This window comes from Falco punctatus, assembly GCF_963210335.1.
Source record: "Falco punctatus genome assembly, chromosome: 19".
Classification (NCBI taxonomy): Eukaryota; Metazoa; Chordata; class Aves; order Falconiformes; family Falconidae; genus Falco; species Falco punctatus.
This window is the reverse complement of record NC_137599.1, coordinates 627,909-637,594: the sequence shown is the minus strand read 5'-3', so window position 1 is coordinate 637,594 and position 9,686 is coordinate 627,909.

Genomic DNA, 9,686 nt, shown 5'->3' with positions numbered 1-9,686 from the left:
AGCCAGGGACAAGGGTGGGATTCAGGCCAACAACCCACCCCGGAGCGGCTGAGCCCCCAACCTGTGGGGCTGGGGGCGCCCCTTGCCCTGCAGAGCCCCCGAGGGACCCACTCTGGTGCGCGGCACAAAACCACACCCGGGTTCAGTGCCGCGGAGACTCACGTCCCAGTCTCCCAGTGAGCGTGAGCACCGGGGCCGCACACCGAAGCCAGGGCGCTGGGGTGCGCGACGACACGTGCTGCCAGCTCTGCCCCACTTGCCGTGCTGGGGGTGCCCAGGAGCACCTTGGGGTGCTGCCCGGGTGCTCCTCGGGGTGCTGCCTCCCGCAGGGGGACCCACCCCCAGGCGGGGTCTCTCTCCTCGTTTCAGAAGGGTCAAGTCCATCTTATTAAAGCAATCACCATCACCCGCTCGCTCTGTCCCCTCCAGCTAAGGCCTGGCAGGAGGCAGTGCGGGGCGGGGAAGATGCCGGAGGAGCCTCCGGCCATGGCAGGGAGTGCGAGGCCAGCAGCCAGCTGAGCTGGGGGGGTCTGTGGCAGGAGCCACCCCCCATCCTCACTGCCTCCTGAGCCGCAGGGTCCTCCCCTGGCAGGGCAAGGCTCAGAGCAAACAGCCCGTTTCTCCCTGTGCTGTCGTGAGCCTGCTACAGCCGAGATGTCTTTATACCCCTTAAGGACTTCGGCTGCGGATTTGCTGCCAGCCAGAACCGAGGTGCATCTTGGCAAGGAGCTATTTTGGGCTGGTGTCTAGATACCAGCATGATGAGTGAGCCAGAAATATTCCAGATGCACAGACTGTTTCTAAATCTCAAGTTATTCAGGGCCTTCAGGGTCAGGAGGGCAAAAAACATGAGTTAAAGTCAGCCCAGCTCCGCACTGCGGCCCCGCGGGGTCAGGCAGCCCCTGCGCCCCTCGCTCAGCGCAGGGTCCTGCTCACCAGCACCGCTGCGGTGCCAGGGAGGCTCACGAGGACACCACGGCGAGGTCAGGCCTGCCTGGCACACGGGAGATGCTCCCTGGCAGGAGGGTCCAGTGCACAGAGGCACTCGGCGCCCCATGCTGCTGCTCCTTTCCACCACAACCTTTTCCAGCTCCTTTCTAGGTTCCTCCGTCACAGCACCCAGCTCCTCTGCCTTGAAAAGAGGCTGCCCCAAAAGGCAGAGCACAGGCTGGCCAGATGCTGCAGCACTTCTGCCTCTCGAGCTCCTTTCCCAGGTCCTAACCTGCCAGTTTTATGCTAGAGACCAGTCCCTGCGCTCAGCTCTGCTCCACACTCCTCATCGACCGCCGCCACACTTGCTAAAGGCTAACCACGTCGCCCGAGGGAGAAGCCACAGTCTCCCATTTCCAGGCTGGGTGCCGAGATGCTCCTCCGACAGCGGCTGCGAGGTCGGTAGCGGTTTGTCAGTTCCTCTGAGGTCACTTGCGGAGCTCTGCCCCCGGTCCCAGCGTGGTGCATCCCCCCGTAACGCACACCTGGAAGGATGCGCAGGGAGCGACGGTTTGGGCAGGCCTGGGGGATGCGCCTGGCTGAACAGCTGTCGCTTCACGGGGATAAACTCGGGGACCCATTTGCCCCTCTTTTTGCTGAAAGCAGCAATGGGTCTCTAAGATGGATCCAGCCAATCTCAAAAACCTGAAATGGGGAAAAAAACCCCTAAAATCCTTCATTATATGTAAATCCAAAGAAATAAGAAACCAAGGCAGCCACCTCTGTGTCTGTGCCATTACATAATGGGAAACCCTTGAACCTAAAATATCTCCGCTCCTTTGGTTGCCGAAGCTCATGATTGACCATCTGGCTGCGATTTTTCAGCTATAATCTAATGAGGCAGACGTTGCTTTTAGGGTGCACACAAGGAAGAAAGTCCTCGAGGACTCCCCGGGAACACGGTTGCGGCAGAGGCCGCAGCATGGGGGGCTGCCACGTGAGCGGCAGCTTATGCGGACAGAGGGAGGCTGTGATTTTCCAGCTCTTGTGCTCCTAAGAAAGTGGAGACATTCGGTCAGCTTTTGAGAGCAGAGGGAGCCGTCAAGATGGTCAGGAGGCAACGCTGCTGTGTGAAGTGAAATGGGGAAATGTCACCCTGAAGGGAGTATTCTTGGGGGATAAACCACAGGCCAGAGGAAGTTAACACCCCAAATACTGGCTGCACAAGGAGGCTGAACAAAATACGTCCTAATTTTCCACGCACATAAATGAAGAACCTGAACTGAACTCTGACCGCAAACCAGGACGCAGGTTTTCCAGCTGGGAAACCCTCCGAAGGCTGACACGATGGCACGGCACAGCGGCTGTCCGGCTGTCCCCCTCCTGCTCGAAGCACCCCAGCCACGCACCCACGCCCTCAAGCCACAGGGGCTTTCTACTCCAGTGACAATGCTGGAAGACAGCGCGACTTCTTTTGGCTGTGTCACCCCTCTATTCTGGGTGGGAAACTGAGGTCTGGAGAGGGAGAGAGGACAGAGAGGATGGAAGCACAGAGCCTGCTCTAGCTCCCCGCAAAGTCCCCCAGCAGACGGCACGGCCTGTGATGGAGCAGGACCAAAGCAAGCCCTTGCTGTGCCTCCCATCGAGGCTCTTACTTGGTACACGGAGGTCTCACAGAAATTCACCTTTTTGTCATCATGGAGAAACTCTGCAGGCAAAGAGCTGAGAGATATCAGGAGGATCCCAGCTCTGCCTCACTCGCTACGGGAATTTCGCTAGGCTTCAGCTGGACACAAGAAACAAATCAGTGCACAGTAAAGAGGCAGTTTAGGGGAAAGCTTTGGGTGTCTCTGAGCGGCCTCAGCTCCACACATTTTGTACAGCGCTGCCAGCCCACATGGCACACCAGTGCACCGAGCAGACACCAGGCACGCCGCGGGAAAGGGGAGCATCAGCGTGCTGCCAAGGGTTTGCTGAGTGCAACCCATCTGCAGCGGTGGAGACTCGAGCTTCGGGTGGACCAGGAGGAGCCGAGCAGGCTGAGATGAAACAGATTAGACCAAACGGTCACAGGAATTTTGGTCAATGCTTGTTGCAGCTTTGCAAACGCAGCAGGTCATGGCGACCGCACTCACCTCCCGGTCTTCTTCCTGCCACTTGTGCTACTGAGCTCTTTTTGGGTAATAAACAGCCCCAGCCTTACAGGTGCTTGATGCAAACACGGGAATCCTGGGTATCTTTCTGCTTTTAGGTAAACACAAAGATACCAAAGCTGAAATCTTCTGCTGACCAATTTGAGACATTACTGACCCAATTTCTAATGGCAATGAGGATCCCACAATAGCAGAGACTAAGGACATGAGCAAAACCCCAGACTTTCCAAGCCTACACACAAACCAGGCACATGGCAAATCCAAAATCACTTTTAAACACCCTTTGAGGTTAATGAGTTCAGGTGGAGGGAGCTCCCACGGGCAGCTGGCCCTGGTCCCGCCTCGGGTGCACTGAATGCTGCTTCAGCATCCCTCCAGGACTGCAACAGCACTGAACCCTCAAAGCCGGGGGAGGAAGAAAAAAGAAAAGCGGAGCTGAGCCTTTCAAAGGCCAGCTTAGCAACTGGGGAGACAGGTCAGAGCAGCTCCACGGCACCAAAGGCAGTGGCCAAAGCCCAGCTAGGGGCTGCTGCCGGACACGCACCCGCTGGGGGTGAGGGGCAGCTTGCGAGCCAAAGCGTGGCTGCATCGGCAACTGCTTGCTTGCCTCCGTGGGCCGGAGGCGTGTGAACAGCTCCAGCCGACAAGAGGAAGGGCTTTTGCTAGCCCAGAAGACAGCCAGTGGCCTAAAAACATGATTGAAGGCTTTGGTGCGCTTTGACTTCAGCTGCGCAGCTGCCAGCTCTGGGGGGAGGGTGCAAATACCCTGGGGGACATGGGGGAAACCCAATTCCTTGAGTCTGTTATGACTAGACTGTACAAAAAAAATTTCCAAATGCCCTTTAAGAAGCAATCTCCTGCCGGCCAGGACGCTGACTGCATTGCCTTGTAGGTCTTTTCCAGCTCAAAGACTGTGTCATTTCAGGCATGGGCCGGCCTTTCCGCTGCTTTTTATTTTATTAGCAGTCCCCCCCAACGCTCCAGTTCACATTTCTGCCACTGGTGAGCTTTAACCCACAAGCAGCCAAGGCAGAGAGAGGCGTGACTCAAAACCGAGGGCTGACTGCTGCTGGAATTGCACATGCAAGACAGGTGCAGCCCGTTTTACAGCTCAGCAGTTCAAATCCAGGTCAGCAGAATTTAATTGGGAATCCCCGGTGGGTCCGTTTCACCTTGTCAGCGCAGTCAGCGCGGAGATGGATGCCAGCCGCTGAACCCTCCGTTCCACAGGCGCCGGCTGTCACCCACCTCTGCGCAGGGTGCAGGGTGCAGAGCATCAGGACCCGCGTCTCGCTGACCCCTGCCTGTAATTGCAAGCACAGCGTTAAGCCCTCATTAGTTTATGTTAAACTGCAATCAGAGATTGTCATGTTTAAATTGGTATCTGACAAAGAAAAGGTTCCGTTTTCCTATTTTCCTGTGCTTTTCTTCCGAGTCCTTCTTAAGAATTTAAACTCATAACAGCAGCACAGCAATTTATTAAATTAGCTTTGAAGTCCCTCAAAATCTCGGCTCTGCTCTCCGGGATATCTGCAGTACCGTGGCACTCCAGGTCAGAGCAGTTTATGTAACGATCTCCTTATCCCTACAGCTGGCTACTCTCCTTCTGGGATCTCCCTTCTCAGCAGGGATCTCCCCTTCCCTTACTGGACACCAAAATATGCACACAAATACGGAACGCATCAAAGCCTAGCACTGCAGAGGATCATAACTCACTTTTTTGTTAACTTTTTTTGCAACGCTGCTGCTCCAACCAGCCAGCCACCAAGAAAAGGCAACAGGCGATAAGAAACCAGATTCTGGAGCCACTGATGAAACCAGAATTTCATTTCACAGCCTGGTGGCATACTCCCAAGCTCATCCCCTCCCGTGACGGTCCAGCAATGAACTGCCCTCCCCCCCCCAGCATACAGGGGAGAAATATGCAGGGGCAGCACAATCTAATAGACATGCTGACGAAGGAAACTTCAGGGCAGCTTTTTTCTTGGAAATCCCATGTTCTCGGTGACCCAAGGTGGAAAGCCTTCCTGCTTGCCCTCTGGCTCGCTACATACTTCTAACATTGAGCAGGGTGGCTGTTTTAATACCCACAGAGCGTCATGGTCTTCAGTCTGCTCTGCAGCATCTAGGCGCGGCAGCAGCGGAGACTGTCATCAGACCCCGCACAACATCGGACTGTGCCAGCTGGATCACACCCGCGCTCTGCACGGAGGCAACACATCTACCTGTGCCTGCGTTCCATTTAATAAACTGGCTTTCTATTCAATACGATCGGATCTCTTTTCTTAATTCAGCATTTTCCTACTGCTGCAAGGCTCCTGGCCATGTGTCCCCCAGCGTGCCACCCCCTGGCAGGCTGCATGTGCTGTGGGGTGATCTGGCAGCTGCCCGGCCACAAAATCCCTCACTAATACCTGCTCTTACCTGTCTTCCAACAGCAGCACTTCTGGCCACCGCCTTTTCATGGGATTGGAGGTGTCCCAAGCTTCCCTTTGATTTGCTTGAAGTCAGCCAGCACCTGCAGAAAGCTGAAGAGACGTGTTAATAAATGGGGCAACGCTGCTCATGCTTCCAGGCTGAAGAGCAGTTTTGCTCTAGGGGGAGGAACATAGGACATCCAGGTGATGCCGGGTCCAAAACCAGCAGTGCCTGTCTCCAAACCCTCACCGGCTTTACAGAACACCTCTCAGATCCATGCTACCTGTAGATTCCATTAGTTTGGTATCTGAGAGGCAGGGAATCAATGAAAATATGAAAAATTTAGATCAAGATATCAAACTATCTTGGTCTAAAGGCCAACAGCACAGTTCCTTCCACCCTCTAGACCAGCAATTCCCTGCTCTTCTTCCTGTGCTCCCACCACCAAGGACACTGCCCTCGCGCACTTCACCTGGCTTGTGAAAATAACCCATCATAGCTAGCCAAGCAATTTCTTACTCGACACCGTAACAAGGCAGGGACCGATGACCAGAACACTCACATTTAGCACTTTCCTTCTCTGACTCATGCGTCTCATTGCAAAATTCACCACATCAGTCCAGCCTGGATTTTCAGAGATCCTTGCTGCACATTTCCATGTTTCTCTTTCCGCCTCATTTTAGGAGAATTTACCATGGCATGTTTATATGAGAATTTACTGTGATATGAGCAGTTATCTATTTTCTCACAGAGAATATGGCAAACACACTGCCAGGGAACCTATGTGTTAATCTCTCACAACAAGTGCGTTCCAGCTTCAAGCCCATAGAAATTCAGCATGCAGCTGATGTAATCAAACTGACTTTTCAACAGCTCCCTCAAAGACCTTTTGAAACGTTAACGAGTTTATTACCAAATATGGTTGACTAATCAGCCACATTTTCTGATTCATGCATTACATGTCAGATAAAGGGCTCTGTCTGGGCTGGAGGGTCACCCTCAGCTCAGCAGAAACCAGCTCCTTCCAAAGCCTTACAGAACCTATAGTTTATAAAAAATCCAACATACCTGTGAACAGACCACCAGTCTTCAATTAGCGCTGGAGCCAATTAATGAAACTTTCTGAGCAAGCTCCATGGAAGTTGATGCCAGTCCTGCTGCCCCTTGTCCTCCTGCGGGCAGGTACTCCAGGGGATGCTGACCTGAGCAGCCGGGGCAGCACTCTCAGGGGTCTCTCTTCTCTCCATTAAAAACCACAGACAACCCGCAGACTTCTCTTTGTGACTTGGCACTTTCACCAAACTTTTCACCACTGCACACCTGTAGGACTCATTGTGGTCTCTGGAGTAATTTCAATTGATGCAAACACTCAATGGATCTCTATGAGGCATTAAATCTGAATGGTTTTGCGTATGACATAAGAATACATGCAGAGATGAATTGCTCAATATCGTAACACCAGCTTCGGAGGGAAAAAAGAGCAATATTGCTATCAGCAATATAAAGCAAGACAGGGAATTTGTTTCGGAGCTTCATCATCACATTTAAATTCAGCTGTCGTGGGTCAAATCCCCTTCACCTTCTTCCCTGCACAAAAAGTCAGGGGGAATAACAGCCAAAGGTAATAAGGTAGCTCCAACACTGCTGACAGACACATCCATACTGACACCTGCTAATATCAACGTGCTACCAGAAATGTGTTACAAAACGGGCTTTTAAAAAAGTTTTCTGATAGTGGATTTTCAGATGACTTCAGGTTTACGGAAAAAGATACAAAAAGCCTGGCAAACATTCATAAATGGGAATATTGATTTTCTAGGGACAAGAAGTACTCAGAGGGGAACAAAACTAAAAGGAACTCAAGTCCCAGTATGTCTTTAAATAAGGGTAAGATGAAAGCTGAGAAGTTGGCACGATGCTTTCCAATACTCACGACAAAGCTAAAACATACCACCGCCTGTTTGCTGACTTTAGAAGATTCATTCATCGCCAGAGACCGGCACTCTCACTGCCACGTGAGCGCCGAGACTGACCTCCTGGCCAAGCCCGCCACAGCCGGCACACAGCTCTGCACCAGCCAGAGGCTCGGCCCCACGCCGGCGCTGGGGCTCAGGCACACGCCGCGGCCGCCGCTGCAGACAAAGCGGGTTTGCAGCAGCTCCTGCTTCTGCTCGGCCGGGCTTTGTCTCCACACCGAGGAAATCCAGGCCACAAGGCAGCAGAAGTCACAGCTCAGTCACAGACACGAACAAGGGTCATGTGTAAAACCCCAGGGCACGCGCAAGTCGGTTTGGACACAGTCGCAGGGGCCGCAGTTCTGCTCCCGGGGAAGCAGCAGCTTGGGTCCCCAGACGGGTGACACATCCTTTGCCAAGGAGTAACCAGAACATCCTGTTCAAGGAAAAAAATAAAAGGGAGGACAGCAAAATCTGAACTGCAGAGAAACCATTCCACAGAACGGATGAGCATTGATCAGATGCCTTTAAATCCCCCTTCGAAGGCATTTTTCCCCAGCTATCAACAATAATGTCATGCTATAGAAAACAAAATGTCATTTTCCAGGAAATGATGAACCGATATTTGAAGTTTCCTCTGATACAGAGAAAACAAATGGCAAGCCCTGAAGGAGCAAAAGCCCCTGAGCTCCCTTCCATGCTCCTGCGGAAAGGTGGGTTACATCTAGTCACACCATCAACAGCCAACCCCAATTTAACTCACGTAAACAGATCCATCTTTCAGGAACTGTTGCACGGCGGCCGTGCAACGTGCGACGCACAGCATGTTGGATTGACAGGAATCGGGCATGGCCCAACCACCCCAAGGGCAACTGTGCATGTCTCGATAAACAGCTCCTTTTGAAAGTAACCTCCTAGCTGGCAAGTTGTGCACCTGTTTTTAAGAATTCTTGAATTATTAACAAATCGAGCTACAAGAATGGCGTAGTTGCTACAAGATTGTAGCTCAACTACAAGCAGGAACACCTAATGCTAACGACATTCAATGCCTAACTTATGCTTCCAACAGGAAAACTATCGCACAGAGAGGATCTAATTTATACTTGCAATACCCTGTATGCAGCAAGTTGTGTTATCCTCACTTTCCAACAGAGGAAAACAAGGTGGAGCCGGCAGCTGGCCTGCCCCGTGACGCAGAGGATTGGTTGGGATCACATCTAGGCACACGGTGCTGCTGGAGCGGTCCTCAAGCACCCGAGGCATATGCGCGGGGTCGCAGATGTGACATGGGGCCCCTGGGAGACTCTCCCTCTCGGAGCAGCAGCTGGAGGCCACGGAAATACCCAGGGGCATCTCGAGCAGCACTGTACATCTGCACAGAACAACTGAACCAAGCCTGGGGTGGCTGCAGACCATCCCGGCTTTGACCTCTGGGCTTCCTGCTCCCGGCCCGTTCCTGAGCACAAGCCGCCATCACACGACGGCTTCTATTAGACCAATTCCCAAGAAATGTATTGCGAACGAAGAGCGCTGCAGCTACAGCCTTCTTTTTCAGTCACGGTTAAATGCCTGAGGCATTTCAGAATTTCTTGCTGCAAATCCATTGTTAAATGAAGGCTTCTGCACTTTAAAACACTTAAGCACACGCTGAGCTGGATGCCTGGAGCTGGCTGTGTTGGCTCATACGGAGATAACCACACACTTAAAGATAAGGGTGAGGTTAAGTGTCCTGGAGCAGGAGAGGCAAGGCAGCAGGAGCCCTGGCCCTGCTGTACCTCCTCAGTTATCTCTGCACTTGAACCTGTGCCGCACGCCGGGGTCACCCTGCCCCCGGGCTGCTCCCTGCTCCGCACCCGTCTCCCAGTCTGTGGAGACTGCAGGACGCTCAGGTAACCTTGTCGGTTGAAAAAAACACGCAACAGTTATTACTGCTGGGTCCTGCCTCGGTTACCATCACTGGTTTCTGCCACGACAGCCCTCACCGAGGCTCAGGACACAACACGCTCTGCGAGCAGGAGCAGCACTGTCCCATATGGCCACTTTTTTCTTTGATGCTGAACAAACTGCTTTTTAGGCCAAGGCCACAGCACCAAATCCATCTCCCTTCTAGCCTTCTCACAGCTGCGCGACGCAGCAAACCACTTAACGCCTCCACAGACATACTTCCAATTTTGAGGCCAAATTTGCAGCGAGGGGAAAGCATGGGGCACTTACAAAAGCCATCTTTTGT